Below are 16,852 nucleotides of genomic sequence, written 5' to 3' on the forward strand. Positions count from 1 at the left end.
GTAGTTCGGAGGAGAGAAAGAAGGGTAGCCAGGCGGAAAAGTCTTAATGGAAGCAGGATACGGGTCCAGGAGGCCGGTAGATCACAGCAATCCTCAGGGGGGTTGGAGAGAAAAGTCGGATGCAGTGGGCCTCAAAGGAGGAGAAGGATAGAGAGGGGGGTTTGGGAGGACTCGGAAGGTGCTCAGTGGTGACAGGAGCGGAGCAGACCAACCCCACCACCTTTTTGACCGTTGGGTCTGGGTGAGTGGGTCCAGATGAGTCCTACATAGGAGAGTGCTGCAGGGGAGGTGGAGTCAGTGGCTTGGATCCAGGTTTCCGTGATCGCTAGGAGGTTGAGGGAGCGGGAAACAAAGAGGTCGTGGATGGCGGTGAGCATGTTGCAAACCGATTGGGGAGCAAAGGGACAGGTACTAGATTGAGGGGGTTGCGGCAGGACGTGGAAGTGGGAGGGTGCCTTGTGGGTGGGCGAGGTGGTGGAGGGCCAGGGTTCGGGGAGATGTCTCCGGCGGTTAGGAGAAGAAGGGTGAGAAAGGTGGCATGGGAGCGGGATGTGCAGGAGCGTGTAAGTCTACCAGTGGAGGTGTTCGGGTCAGTGGGAGAGTGGAGCATTAGGAGGAGGTGGTGGGCGCCGTAGAGGGGAGAAGGAAGCAGTGAGGGTGCAATGAACAGATATTTGGGAGGAGCAGAGGGATATAGAGAAGAGATTTTGGGGATGGAGGAGAGGAGTATGAGGAGGAGGAGTGTCGGGGCATTTTAGGGAGGTAAGCAGAGTGGTGGACAGGTGTGGTGGGAAGCTTGGTTGCAGATAGTCTAGCGTGCAGTGGCGTATCTCTTCGCTGTGTCTTCAGGTAGCTAGAGTTCTCGTGCCTAGGAGCAGGATGGGTAGAGTTCAGGTCGATAGGCTGTAGCTGGGGGTAATCAAGCTGCGAGTATCAGTTTGTGAAAGTCTGGTTTGAGGGGTGAGGTTTGGTTTGCGGAGATGAAGGGTGGTCGTCAGCAGCGGAGGTGTTTTCTAGGTGGTGGAGATGGGGTGTAGAGAAGGTTGTGAGAGGTGGGCATCAGATGTGGGTGATGGGCATAGTAAGGCTGGGGGAATCGCAGAACCAGCAGTCGGGCCTTCTCCCGCACTGTGTTCCCAGGGGTCATCAGGTGGATTTCAGGTCTGGGCAGGTCAGGTTGCGCTGTGTTGGGCGATGGTAGGCTTCACCAGGTTGAGGTCGTCCGTTGAGCTCAGCGGTCCGGGCAGGGTTGCGTCGTGGGAGGCAATGGTGGGCCTCACCAGGCCGAGATCATCTGCTGGGTTCAGTGGCGTGGAAAGCGCTCGCTTCAGGACAGCCTTACGGGTGTGGATGGGGGTGTGAGGGTGGGCTCCTTTAGGCCAGGAGCAGGCTCCCTTTGGGTTGTCCGTGGGGTGTGTCATGGTAGGCCGCAGTAGGCCATGTCAGGCCAGGTGCTTGGGTGCTGAGGTAGGCCTCAGCCTCGGTGGTGCGGGTCCCAGTTGCTTCACGGCAGGGTCGGGGGGACCGCCGGTGCCCTCACCCAGCCCTTAAACTACCCGGGTTGTAGGGTTGTGAGGTGGGGGTTGGGGTTGGGCTGGTGGTCAGGTGGCTGGTGTGGCTTATTACTAATTTTGTTACTGTACTGTATTAAATATATGCACTGCAGCTGCTCCTGCAGCATGGAGGTAGCAGTGTTCATCCGATGGCCTCTGGGCCTACATGCTATCACTATGTTTTGATTGACATAATGTTTATATAATTAGGAACCACTCTGATCAACTGGGACCTGAACTGTCCCTGAAGGCTGGGAATGTGAGCTGTGAGCAGCACAGAGTATGGGCTGGTGTCTCTAAAGCAGTGCTTCTCAATTATTTTCTGTCATGCCCCCCCTAGGAAGAAGAAAACATTTTGCGCCCCCCCGCGCGACTGTAAATAGTATCATTTGTCTATAAAATTGTTATAAGTACACCTCTGCATAACACTATCCTTATTAACGTATAAGAGAATAAAAAAAGAAAGAAATGTGGATCAATTTACAACAAAGAATAGCTTTATTAACTGTAGCAGAAATATTTAAAGTGCATTAGAAATTCAAAAAAAATTAAATCCTTAATTAAACTATAAACATTTTTTGATTGGACATGTCAAACCATATGATACTGAAAAAATACATAAAATCAATAAATAATAATGAATTCAAACCGATCACCAACATTTACTTAGGACCTAATCATTGGCGCCCCATCATTGGTGTCAGTGGGAGGAATAGTGCCTCATTATTGGTGTCAGTGGGAGGAATAGTGTCCCAACATTGGTGTCAGTGGGAGGAATAGCGTCCCATCATTGGTGTCAGTGGGAGGAATAGTGTCCCAACATTGGTGTCAGTGGGAGGAATAGCGCCTCATCATTGGTGTCAGTGGGAGGAATAGCGCCCCATCATTGGTGTCAGTGGGAGGAATACCGCCCCAACATTGGATTCAGTGGGAGGAATAGTGTCCCAACATTGGTGTCAGTGGGAGGAATAGTACCCTGTCACTGGGGAGAGGAATAGTACCCCATCGTTGGTGTCAGTGGGGGGGAGGAATAGTGCCCCATCGTTGGTGTCAGTGGGAGGAATAATGCCCCATCATTAGTATCAGTGACACCAATGATGCGGCACTATTCCTCCCACTGACACCAATGACACTTGCTGACCCCTGTTGCAGTATGGTGCTGCTGCAGCCAGCATATGTGGTTGCAGCAGCACCTCTGCACTGCACACTTACCGGCTTTTCCCTCACTCGATTTTCGCGGGTCCGCTCGGCTCCGCCTCCTCGCCCGTGATTGGCCGCCTGTGTACCTTTCCTGAGCTACAGTTCTGGCGGCCAATCACCGGTGAGGAGGCGGAGCCGAGCGGCAGGAGTGAGGGAGTGGCCGGAGTGACGGAAGGAGCAGCGCTTCCTGGATGGATCATCGTGGGAGCCAGGTAAGAGACAGCAGCCCTCTGCCCACCCCTGTACTTAGTGTCCCTTCTGTCGGAAGGGGGGGGGACGGCGACGCGCCCCCCTATTTGAGAAGCACTGCTCTAAAGGAAGAAGGTGGGGTGCATTTATTAACAAGAAAAGAAGGGGGGAATTGCCACCTAAGTGTAATATTAAAAGATGCGGTTTATTAACATACGGTTAAAAACACAGGAGTAAAAATGATAAGAGCTCATCTGTTGTACATAGTCCACTGCTCCTCTCCATCCCACAGGTACAGTCTGGCTTATTCACGCAGCTGTAGATGGTGTAGAGATGGCTGGGTAACTCAGGCTGAGAACCAGAAGTCCATGCCAAACCAGCGTGGAAGGCAAGACTGCATGCTCAAAGCCTCTAGCTCCTTCTACAGGCCTTCTAGAGGCTCCAAGCACGTAGCCTGAATGCCTGTTGTGTCTCCAACCCTCCTCCACTTCCGGTGACATTGCATCTGCCTTGCATTCCACGCTGGTTTGGCATGGACTTCCTGTTCTGAGCATGAGTTCCCAAGCCATCTCTACACATCTATGTACAACAGATGAGCCCTTAAAATTTTTACTCCTGAGTGTTTTTAACCATGACATGGACTATGGACTGTTATAGACTCTGAATACTTGTCCAGTCCCAGTACCTTGTTTGCATGTTATATGCTTGTGGGCATCTCATCTTGCCAGTCATCTATTTCCTGCATTTAATAATATATGTTCAGCTTGGAGGATCATTCTGTGGAACAATAATATATAGCATGTAGACAAGTCATGATTGCTAAGAGGCTAGAGGAGCTCAGCATCGCTGAAATGTAACAAATTATTAAAAAAATGCATTACATTACATCTACGTAAATGTACCAATGTGAAAATCAGGTAAGCATTTTTACCTGTGCAGTTTCCAGAAATTGCTATAACTTCATAGGAGTGTTCATGATAATGTTCTCATGTATAGGTACAGTTGTGCTCAAAATAATAGCAGTCAGACGTCACTAACCTGATAAATCACTGTTTTTGGTAGAAATGATATTTCTACATGGCAAATAATTTACTAGCAGGTGTAGTAGAGTAATAGAAATCCAACAGACCCAACAGTCATGACATGCATGCTGCTGATTCTGTGTAATTGAATCACTAATTGAAAGGGGCATGTTCAAAATAATAGCAGTGTGGAGTTCTATTAGTGAGGTCATTCATTCTTTGAAAAACCGGTGGCTTTTATTGCCCTTATTTAAGGAAGGAAGACAGCAAATGTTGTACATGCTGGTTACTGTGCATTTCTCTCTGAAATTCTGAGGAAAATGGGTCGTTCCAGACATTGTTCAGAAGAACAGCGTACCTTGATTAAAAAGTTGATTGGTGAGGGGAAAACATATAAAGAAGTGCAGAAAATGATAGGCTGCTCAGCTAAAATGATCGTAAATGCTTTAAAATGGCAACGAAAACCTGAAAGACGTGAAAAAAAAGCGAAAAACTACCATTCGAATGGATAGAAGAATAGCCAAAATGGCAAGGACTCAGCCAACAATCAGCTCCAGGAAGATCAAAGAAGGTCTAAAGTTACCTGTGAGTACTGTTACAATTAGAAGACACCTATGTGAAGCCAAGCTATCTGCAAGAAGCCCTCGCAAAGTCCCACTGTTGAAAAAAAGATGTGCTGAAGAGGTTACAATTTGCCAAAGAGCACATTGACTGGCCTAAAGAGAAATGGAGCAACATTTTGTGGACTGATGAAAGTAAGATTGTTCTTTTTGGGTCTAGTGGCCAGAGATAGTTTGTCAGACGACCCCCAAACACTGAATTTAAGCCACAGTACACTGTGAAGACAGTGAAGCATGGTTGCGCAAGCATCATGATATGGGGATGTTTCTCATACTACGGTGTTGGGCCTATTTATCGCATACCAGGGATCATGGATCAGTTTGAATACATCAGAATACTTGAAGAGGTCATGCTGCCTTATGCTGAAGAGGAAATGCCCTTGAAATGGGTGTTCCAACAAGACAACGACCCCAAACACACCAGTCAACATGCAACATCTTGGTTCCAGACCAACAAGATTGAAGTTATGGAGTGGCCAGCCCAATCCCCGGATCTTAATCCAATAGAAAACTTGTGGGGTGACATCAAAAATGCCGTTTCTGAGGCAAAACCAAGAAATAGAGAAGAACTGTGGAATGTAGTCCAATCATCCTGGGCTGGAATACCTGTTCACAGGTGCCAGATGTTGGTTGACTCCATGCAACACAGATGTACAACAGTTCTCAGAAACAGTGCCTATACAACTAAATATTAATTAAGTGATTCAAAGGAAAGCAAAATCTTCAAACATTTTTCACTTTATATAGTGAATGTTTGAGTTTGTAAAGAAGAATACAAACACTGCTATTTTTTTGAACAGTCTAATATTCACTTTTCTTCAATTTCTTTAGAGGAACAACACAAATCTGATATATTTTTCTTCATGTTTTGATTTGGAATAGAATGTCTAGTGTTCCCAATGCATTTGTGTGTATGGAAATAAAAGCTATTAGAAGGATTTTGAGCTTTATTCACTTTTTTCAACACACTGCTATTATTTTGAACACAACTGTATGTCAAACATTCCCATGCCAAAATGGGTTACACAAGTGTAGCGTTCAAGGAAGTACTTTGTTTTTTGCAGCAAGATTCAGATCAGATGAATCATTGAATGATATTTGTATTTTCTTCTTGCCTTTTCTCAGCTTACCGTAATTCTGGGTGTCATGTTATTCCCCCCTCCCCAGTGCAAAAAAAAAAAACAAACATTACTGTCACATGGCAGAACTTATTTTTACAATTGCGATTTATTTTCATTTGAAGTAAAAATGCCAGCAGCCAGCTGTTCAAGTCCGTTGTTCAGTATGCAAGTTGTTTTAAGTGTTTGTGTGTTATCTTAAAAGAGCAAGTAGATTGTATGGATGTTATAAGAGAATGGATATCTTTTTAATACACTGAAGTGATGTTTATTATTTAGGGTAGGTGTTCCTAATAATTAGTTGCATTCTTTTGAATGTTGTACTTGTAAAGGAATCCACATGATGGCACCAACAGACACTGTCTAGTAATTTGGATAACCAGCAGATGGCACACTAAGACCATGTACTGTGTACATGTTTATGTACAATATATACAGTACTGAAACTGTTATACTTCTCTTTAAGCAGCTATCTGTTCACTCTTTAACAGCTGGTTTGCTGGGAAAAGCAGTGTGGAAGAAATGTGTTTTTCTGCAGTTAACAAATGAGTATGGAATTGAATATGCATTAAACAATTATTTGTTTTCTTCATAGGATGTGAAATAACTGCACGATACCATTTTTTTTTTTTTTTTTTACATTAGGATTAGGACTGTAGTATTCTGTATCACTTAGTAATTTAAATGTTAGTAACTTCTTCTTGTAAAGGCCTTTAAAAAATAGGGTTCATTTTTTGTTTGTTTAAATTTTTTAAATGTATTATAAATAATTTACAACTATATATCAAGAAAAAAAAATTAAGCCCTGGTTCACACTGGTGTGACTTGTCATGTGATTTGAATGTTCCAATTTGCATGACAAGCCACACCCTATTGCCGGTAATGGAACCTCTTTTGAAAGTAGTTCCTGCACTATTTTAGGCAATTTCAAGTGCATCTTGCATAGACATCTGTGCATGAAGTCACAGATATCAGGTGGCTTTGAAATCGTAATTCTTCAAGTGAAGTAGCGCAATTTCAAAGTCGCATTTAGTGTAAATCAGGGCTTAAAGTCATACACGACACAAAAGGAAGGGTAATGACAAACATACACAAACCCTTTCATTGCATGTCTTTTTATTATTTCTTATTAAATGTACCTGTCTTAAAGTAATTCTAAAGGCATATTTAAAAAAAACAAACATGTCTATACTTACCTTCTGTGTGTAGTGGGTTTGCACAGAGCAGCCCGGATCCTCCTCTTATCGGATCCCTCGCAAGTGCTCCTGGCCCATCCCTCCTGCCGGGTGTCCCCACAGCAAGCAGCTTGCTATGGGGGCACCCGAGCATGCACACTCACTAGCGGCTGCTTCATGTGTCCATTCACACACAGAGCTGCAGCTCGTCCTACCTCCTCTCGCTTCTCATTGGCTCACTGTTATTGACAGCAGTGGGAGCCAATGAGGAGATGGAGTCCCAGGATAGCGAAGACTCCAGTGCACATTGCTGGATAGAGAGGAAGCTTAGGCGAGTATTGGGGGGGGGGGGGGGGGCTAGGGGAATGTTACACAGAAAAGGTTTTTACCTTCATACATAGAATGCATGAAGGTAAAAAAAACCTTGACCCATTACAACCACTTTAAGCGTAACATGTTTGCAAAGTAAAAAAAAATGAGGATGTGTCATAGTTCTGTTAAGTTTAAGCAGAGTTCCAGCTGAAAAAAAAAAAAAGTCAGTAGCTACAAAAACTGGAGCTGCTGACTTTTAAAATACAGCCACTTACATGTCCCTCACTCCAGTGGTGTCCTCACCACAGCTGGTTTCACTGGCCATCTTCTCTCCCTGGCGCCGGCATCTTTAGTGTGGGCACCCGACTGTGAAAGCTTGTGCTTCACAGCCGGGTGCGCACTGCGCATGTGTGAGAAGCGCTGCGCTTTGTGAATGGCCCTGTAGTCTTCTGGGACCTGTTGCATGTCCCAGAAGACTACGGGGATAGAGGGAAGGAGGACAACTTCCACTTCCAATCTCCTAGGCGATCGCAGAGGAAGTAGGAGCGGGTACCTGTAAAATTCCCCCCGCTCCCCAAAGGTGCCAATCCTTAATGGGGAGCAGATGACAAAACATTAAAGCGAAACTTCCCCTTTTGGGTGGAACTCCATTTTAATGTTCACTTGTCAGTTCATTGTTCAACTAAGAATTGTCCATTTTGCTGATGCATTTGTTGTAAGGACAGTTCTGTGTTTGTACTGTGTGTTTTGCCAGTTTGGAAAAGGGACAATTCTTGAAGAAAAACTAACAAAATTTAAATAGGGGAAAGTTGATTTCTAGGAAATAGTTAAGCCAGCTATTGCAGCACTACTGATTTCTTCAGTTCTAAACAATATAGGGACATAAGGCCAAAACTGTTCTTTACCCCTGCATGACGCTTGCATGAGATAAAGCATTGATTTGCACTTCAAAAACAGCAGTGCTGTGACTTTTTTTTTATTGCCTTGAGTACATGTTACAGGTTGCATGCATGCTTCCTTGTTGATTGAAGCACAACCTCAACACACTCACTGTGAGATCCCTATGGAAGGGAATATGGTATAATTAAAGTGACCATAGAAGAAGAGTTGTAAACCAAGAGAAAAAAAATAAAGAGAAAGGGGCCACGGGAGAGTTCCTTATGGTGCAGTAGTCTGACAGAATTGGATGAAATAAACAATGAATAGGTAATTTGCAATGGTGTACTCACATCTGTGAGGTTGCTGAGCTCCCTAATGGAGGATCAGGCAACATGAAGTCGAAGCCTGCAGGGAATACAACTGTCACTGCACAGAGTAAGGTCACTCTCAAAGCTTATTAGGGAATCCGGACGATCCTACGATCAGTGGGCTCAGGATTCCGGTGTGTTCACAATGAGAGGTTTGTTAACCCTTAAAAGATGAGAAACTGGTGTCATCAGAGACGCCCAAGTGTAAAGGAGAAGTTGACGTGTTTCGTGGCACTACACTGGACACTTTTTCAGGACATTGTAAGAAATAACATATATACTAACACACACATACATTTTATATAAATCTTTTTACCTACATATATTTTTTTGTTTATCAGTGTTTTACGCACCATCTTGAGGAAGTGGCCAGTGCAGTACCACAAAACACATTACGCTGTTTTATATTATTCTGTGAGCAATAAATATTGAATCAATGAAGAATCAATTTTTCGGCTTCTCCTTCACATTTAGTTGCTGACAACAGTTTCTCACCTTTTGAGGCTCATAAGCCTCTCATTGTGAACATAGAAATTTCTTCCTGGAAACCCTAGTTCTTTTTACTTCAAGCAAGTCCCTGACTGAATGATAGGCTGGTAGTCTTTCCAGATGAAGCCATCAAGCTCATGCTTTTCCTTGCCCGTATGCAGGTTGCTGCGATGGCACAAATTACTTGTGGGCAGCCTGTGGGTTTTTCCCTACGGAGTACATATGACAGGCCAATTAAATGGTTGAGCACAGTGCCCTCCTCACAGGCACCTTGGCTTGACCAGTGGTTTCCTGCCAGTGTCTCAGGCAGGCAACTGGGATTGTGGACTTAATTTCACCCTATGGTGGTAGGTTTTCACCTACCACCCTTCCCTGCCCTTATCGTCGCTTTGCTCCATTCTTTTTTCCTGTCTTTAGGGAGGAAAAATCTTTTTTTTGTTGGGGTATGTGGAGGTTTAGTGTTTCCCACTAAGGGGTGGAGGGGAGCACCATTGGAGCTGGGAGGGTGCCTGTTTGGCTGTGTGGGACACTGACCCTTTGAGGCACTGTGGAAAGTGCACAGGCTCTTTAACCACTTCACTGGTGAATGTTTATTTATGCAGTAGCATTTATAAAAAGCACTGTGAACAATAATCTTAGGTTGCCAGTGTGCCTATGAATGACAGTGATCTGAAATACCACTAGATGACTCAGATTAAAGACACAGTGTGCAGAGTTGATCTGGCCAGCTCTAAATCTCGTGATCCCGGTGACAACCTGTCATTCCATGTGTGAACATCTGAGAGCCCTTCCTGTCACAAGTGAGGAAGTGAGGGTAAATGAAGGATTTAATCACTTTGCATGGAGTGCATGTGGCTTGTTTTGATCCAATTGCTACTCCATGTGAGTTTTGAATCAAATGTTAACAGCCCTGGAATTGATTCCATATGCGCAATACCACACTAGAATGATACAGAATGAGAACTTTTTACAGTGGAACAAGTCTCCTCTGTCTCTGGAGAGTGAGATTAAGGTAAGCCACCCACCAAAGTTATCTTTGGTTTATTACCAAAAGTGAACAGCTAAGACTTACACTGCTGGGTAAGCAGGGACGAATGAAGCTAATTCATTGGTTTTGCAGACATTAATATGACAGGGTAGAGTCACACAATCTAATAAAATGCAGGAAGAAGGGTACACCAATCTGTGTGCAACAAATTGATGGGTCATGAGCAAAAGGTTTTAATAAAGGCACTGACAAAAGTGGCTGCCACAAGCTGGAGCTTTAGTCAGAAATCTGACAGCTCCCCTTGATCAGTGGTGGAGCTGGACGGTATGAGCAGACAGTCTTGGAGCTTTCTGAAGTATAGATAGACACAGCACATACAGTTCCTGCTTGATCTGTCAGGTGCAGTGCTTGAAAGATTAAACAGGACCTGTGTATACTGGGTCTCTCCACCTGGAAATCTTCCAACAATTCTACCAGCAGATGGAAACACTTTTTGCATCTTGCCTCAGTCAAATGGTGACTAGGTTGTAACAGGAGCAAAGGACCCTTAGGCAGACATGGAGGATGCATTGGTGGATCACTGGGATTACTGCAGTCTGATATATGCTTAGCCACTAATAAAACGTTTCCTGAAGCTACTATAGTGGTTGAGACTCCCCTGTTTCAGTCAGTAACTGCTACAGAGGAAAGGAGGGTGCACTGACTATGACTGGGCCATGGGAGCCTAAGGGTGATGTCTTGGCTCCCAGAATTCACAGTCCTTGTTGAGCGCTCCCTTACACAGGGAAGCCAGAGCTGCAGGATTACATGATTGGACTCTAGTGGGTAGAAAATCGGTAAAAACAGAGATCTTGTTTTATATAGTGTAGGCAGGATAGGTGGCAGGAGTGGAGAAGGGAACATTTTTAGTTATGGATTAGCTTTCCTTCCACTTAAGCAAGTTGTCTTGGGTCTTTTGAATGTCATCTGTGCGATTAGCTTGTATTTTAATCTCATGCCCAGATTTCCTGTTCACGTTTGTAAAGGGCCCACAAGGGGCCTTGAAGTGTGGACTGCAATTGCCTCACACTGGCTCTCAAAACTGTTTCCCAAGTATATGCTATCAAACATGGAGGACCACCATTTCCAGGTAAAGCACACTCGTAAGAGAGCAGAAAGTGCATCCTGGGCTTTCCTCCATCAGTCTCATGTCTTGGGGACCCCCAGGTCACCAGAACTAGTGTCCCCATTGGAACATTTTCCCTCTTCTACTTTTCCAGGGACAGCCTAAAATTTGGGATTTATTTTACTTTCAATGATAATGGTAAACAGGACAAATAGAAATGGTGAATCTCCCTAACAGGGACACAGACAGCAATAAAAACTGACAGGTCTTCTAATCCATCTCTCCTCTAACCAAAGCTAAAAAATAAATAAAAATAAAATAAAAAAAGTTTTGTCTTTTAGTTATACTTTAACTAAGTTTTCCAAGGTGAATAGGGCAGCATTAGCTGATGGTAGTTTTGGCTGTAAAGTTTTGCAAGCAGAAATTTGACTGGCACATATTGTTGTCTTTTTTCCATTCTATTTTCCACCTACCCTGTTGTGGCACTGCTTTGGAATGATGATCTGAAGCAGATGTGTCTTCCAAGTAATGAAGGAGAAAATATTTTTTTTTCTACTTACTGTAAAATAGTTTTCTCTGTGTGCATTGGATGAAACGTCGCCCGCCCCTCTGGCTTTGCTGCTGCCCTTGTGTAAAAAATATTTTTAGTTTGCACTGCAATACACCCCATGCATGCCATCTATTCTAGTGTGGTCCATATACTTAAGAGGTTACAGATATAAAACAAAGAAGAGAAGAGAAAATAATGTACTCAGGTTAATGCATTTTTTGTGTTGCATGACACTGCATGTCTATGTTCTTCTATGTGTCTTTTACTTTATAATTACCTATATTTTCCATGCAGAAATGTTTTACAGATTTTCCTACCACTACATACCAGTGGAACTACTTCTGAGTGCCTAAAGAAATGCCCCTCTACATTTTGCCAAATTTGTTAACTAAACAGCATGGTGGAAAATGTATGACCAGTCAATTGTACAGGTGCATCTCAATAAATTAGAATATCATCAAAAATATAATTTATTTCAGTAATTCAGTTCAAAAAGTGAAACGTATATACAGTATTATATAAATACATTACACACAGAGTGATAAATTTCAAGCATTTCTTTCTTTGAATTTTGATGAATATGGCTTACAGCTAGTGAAAACCCAAAATTCGGTATCTCAGAAAATTAGGATATTGTGAAAAAGTTCAATATTGTAGACTCATGATGTCCCACTCTAATCAGCTAATTAACTCAAAACACCTGTAAAGGTTTCCTGACCCTTTAAATGGTCTCTCAGTCTGGTTCAGTAAGTTACACAATCATGGGAAAGACAGGGGCTACAACTGTTGCATTCCTTGTGTCAAGCCTCCTGAAGCAGAGACAACATCAGAAGCGTCTTACCTGGGCTAAGGAGAAAAAGGACTGGACTGTTACTAAGTGGTCCAAAGTCCTCTTTTTGGATGAAACTACATTTTACAATTCATTGGAAATCAAGGTCCCAGAGTGTGGAGGAAGAGTGGAGAGGCACAGAATCCAAGTTGCATGAAGTCCAGTGTGAAGTTTCCACAGTCAGTGATGATTTGGGGAGTCATGTCATCTGCTGGTGTTGGTCCATTGTGTGGTCCAAAGTCAGCGCAGCCCTCTACCAGAAAATTCTACAGCACTTTATGCTTCCCTCTGCTGACCAGCTTTATAGATATGCTGATTTCATTTTCCAGCATGCTTTGGCACCTGCCAACACAGCCAAAAGTACCAATACCTGGTTTAATGATCATGGTATCACTGTGCTTGATTGGCTAGCAAACTCTCCTGACCTAAACTCTATAGAGAATTTGTGGGGTATTGTCAAGAGGAAGATGAGAGACACCAGACCCAACAATGCAGACGCGCTGAAGGCTGCTATCAAAGCAACCTGGGCTTCCATAACACCTCAGCAGTGTCACTGGCTGATCGCCTCCATGCCACACCGCGTTGATGCAGATACCAAGTATTGAGTGCATACTATACTGTACATGGACATACTTTTCAGTAATCCAACATTTCTGTATTAAAAATTCTTTTTTTATTGGTGTTTTGTAATATCCTTATTTTCTGAGTTACTGAATTTTGGGTTTTCACTAGCTGTAAGTCATAGTCATCAAAATTAAAAGAAAGAAATGCTTGAAATATATATCTCCGTGTATAATGAATCTATATATTATAAGTTTCACTTTTTGAATTGAATTATTGAAATAAATTTACTTTTTGTTGATATTCTAATTTATTGAGATGCACCTGTAAATGCAAGGCATTACTGAAAGACATAATGTATCGGGTTATAAATATTTCCTTTTCCTTTTAAAATATACTAGCTGATAAGTTACTGGCTGTGTGAATGTTATACAGATATGACTATTAAAGAGTTATTTTTAATGCCTAACCTGTGAAGAAAATAGTTTCCTTAAAGCAAAAGGTGGGACAAAAAATGTCACGATGCTGTACTGTCTGGCAAGGTCTTAAATATTTCCTGGTACTAAGATAGTTACAGATGAGCCATTAATTATTTTGGTTTTATTTCCCACTTTGAGCTGCACTTTCCTGGCCCTATCTGGAGATAATATTAGGAGAGTGGTTTACATTATTTTTATGGGGACCATTTGTGGAAACGTTGCAGGCTTAGCAAATAATTTGATGACATAAATTAGAAGTTCTGCTAATATACGATGTCTATTTTAAGTTGGTGTTTCAAAAGGGATAAATAGGAAATACACTACCCACATTGTGATCACTTTGAGATGATGGGCAAAGAAAGACCATTACATTTTAGATAAAGCAGACCTACCATCTTTGTTTTGTTATCATCATGGTCAGCATCTGTGACAAACGCGGTGTCCGACCCCTGCCCTTCTCACCAACTTGTGACAAAGGACCAGCCAATCTCACACTGTGCTGTCACTGGTGTAACAATGCTTCCCTCAGCTGTACCCTGCACAAAGACTTTCTAGCTTGCGGTACCACAATCTATGTGCCAGAAACCTGAGCGCGATTGTCACTGGGTTAATTAATTAAGCATTTAACCCTTTAAACTGCCACCACCACCTTTTTACCGAGAAGGAGGAAACTTACAATCTTAGCAATAACACTATGATTTTAGAATAAACGTCTGCAACACATACTGTCACCATAGACCAGTATATTCAGAGGATTATTATCAGTAGCACTCTTATGAGACAGGGATTCTTTAGTTTGCATTAAAAGCCTTAGAGATAGTTTTAACACTTTTCAAAATATGATTTATTAATGAAAATGTCAAATGGTGCATTTAAAAGATTTACAGAAAGGATGTTGTAAAGACATAAAGTGAACAATAACACAACAGAGAAATAAAAGGAGGTGAAATGGAGAATACTTGCAAAGGCCTGCTTTTAGCAGAGTCCAATTGTCCAAGCAAAAACATTGCCGTGGCTTTCTTGGGTATTCCTTGGTTGATGTTCAAATGAGAGCTTGTTTACGAGGTCCTGTCATTCCATTTTCTGTGATAACTACGTGGTGTCGCCAAAGAACAACTGACCAATCATCCGGTTTAAGGGATGGGTGGTGGGAGATCACCGCAATTATGACCCAACTACAGTTTCATACTAATATTAATAACTTCCAATACGTGCAGGTGGTATTCTAGAAACTGACAGAATATTATTCATAATTATATTTCATATCCAGGGATGCCAAACGCAGAGCACCTTTGTCACCCATGAGGCAGGAGACTGCTTTCTCTCCTTTCGTATGTGCTAGCATAGTCATGTATGACCTTGATTTGTTAGGTATGATATTCCCCATTCAAATATATACCTAAAAATATTGTGTTCTGTTCCTGTGGAATTCTATGAATTGTATGTGGAATTGTTAAGTTGTGGATTAGACGTTTTATGGCACACTCTGCATTCCTAGAGCTTTAATGGCCTTATAGGTCATGTGTGACAGATGAACAAAAGCAAACATTACCGTGGTACACCACGCAGAAATCAGAATATGTAATCCACAATGGCAGTTCATACAATGATGTGCCCTAATTAGGGATAAGCTAGCTCTGAAGAAGGGCACAGCATTGTATGAACTGCCATTGTGGATTACATATTCTGCTTTTTATTTTACCTTTGGTTTGTGAGTATATATCTTTTTGTTTACACAATAAATGTGTGGTGTACCACGGTAATGCACGAGAGTGCCTCCTTGTTTGCTTTTGTTCATCAGTATCCAGATTTCCCGATTTTTGAAGGGCTGCACCTTCTCGGTTGGCATTCCGAATTTCATCTAGTTTGCATGAAGATGTGAGCGCTAGTTTCTTTTGTCTTTGGATGTCATGTGTGACAGGCTTGACTGAGTTATTATGGTTTTACGATAGGGCAGAGAGAAGAGTTTTTCATGGTTGTGGAAACAGACATCCTTCCAAGACTAATTAGCTGTTCACAGCTGGCATCCATGCCTGGACTCTGGCTTGTGTTTTAGTGGAGATAAGAGGCTTTTTTGAAGTTTGTTAAAAGTTACAGCTACAAATTCCATAGTTTGCTAGAGGACGGAGGGAGGAAGGTCGATGCTCATTAAAACAAAATTGCTGAGACCTTAACAAGATGGCTGTCGCGTACAACTTCCATGTCCCTATTGCGTACAATCATTACAGCATCTACAGTACATCCTGGATTGAGATGAGGCCAGTTTAGAGATGACTCAGTCATATATAACCCATGCATTTCTTGGCCTGTTTCTGAAATATCTGATCCCTTCCTTATTCACTGCTGCACCCTCTTACTTTGTGACTTGCTACAAAGTTACAATGTTGCAATTTGTTTTCTGCCTGCAACAGACGCATGACACTATCTCACCCTAGGAAAAGTTATTGTGCATGAAAACATAGGAACTGTGGTGCAGCAAAATGGCAGCAGGTACTCTAGACTGATGAGTCGAACTGTGAAATATTTGGCTGTAGCAGGAAGCAGTTTGTTTGTGAAGGGGTTGCATTTCTGCAAATTGAGTTGGCGATGGTTAGGATCAATGGTGTCCTCAATGCTGAGAAATACAGACAGATACTTATCTATCATGCCATACCAGGAGTTATGTGATTGGCTCCAAATTTATTCAGTGTAAAGAACAAGAACTCCTAGTGATGGTTTGACTCCCACAGTTCTCTGAGTTCAACATAATCAAGTCTGTGGGATTACATGAAGAGACAGAAGTATTTGTAGCAGTCTACATCCACAGAAGATCTGTGGCTAGTTCTCCAAGATGTTTGGAACAACCTACCTACTGAGTTCCATCAAAAATATGTGCAAATGTACCTAGAAATATTGATTCTGTTTTGAAGGCAAAGGGTGGTCACACCAAATATTGATTTGATATGGATTTCTCTTCTGTTCATTTACTTTCCATTTTGTCCATTTTGTTAATTGATAAAAATAAACTATGAACACTTCTATTACTGAAAGCATTGTTAATTTACAGCGTGTGTATGTGTGTGTGTATATCTATTTTCGCACTTGTTTAACTGAGATATTAAAATGGTTTCAATGGTATAATTAAAGGACTACAAGGGATGATATAAAGGAAATCTAGTTATGTTATCTATATTAACCTATAATGAAATTATTTAAACATTGGTTGGTAGTCAAAAAAAGAACATGGGCCATCCACCTCCCAGCCTAACTGTTAGTCATTGAGGCTAGGCCACTAACTATAGTAAATGGCCAGGAGTAAAGGGGCTAGGCCTTAGCTCTTCACCACAGAGACGCTTTGAGGTTTGCATAATAGAACATCTTATGTTTCAGGTTTAAGAAGCAATATGCAGAGTTATGTAAGTATGCATGTGGGCAC

At 42.4% G+C, this 16,852-nt stretch overlaps 1 protein-coding gene across 1 annotated transcript in view; it reads left to right on the top strand.

Annotated features, from left to right (window-relative positions):
- The window catches only part of ASCC3 (activating signal cointegrator 1 complex subunit 3), a 915,848-nt gene that overhangs the window by 629,528 nt on the left and 269,468 nt on the right, over positions 1-16,852 (top strand). The window lies entirely within an intron of this gene.

Source organism: Staurois parvus, unplaced genomic scaffold (assembly GCF_062004578.1).
Source record: "Staurois parvus isolate SC_StPar_1 unplaced genomic scaffold, SC_StPar_1.0 ptg000048l, whole genome shotgun sequence".
Lineage (NCBI taxonomy): Eukaryota > Metazoa > Chordata > Amphibia > Anura > Ranidae > Staurois > Staurois parvus.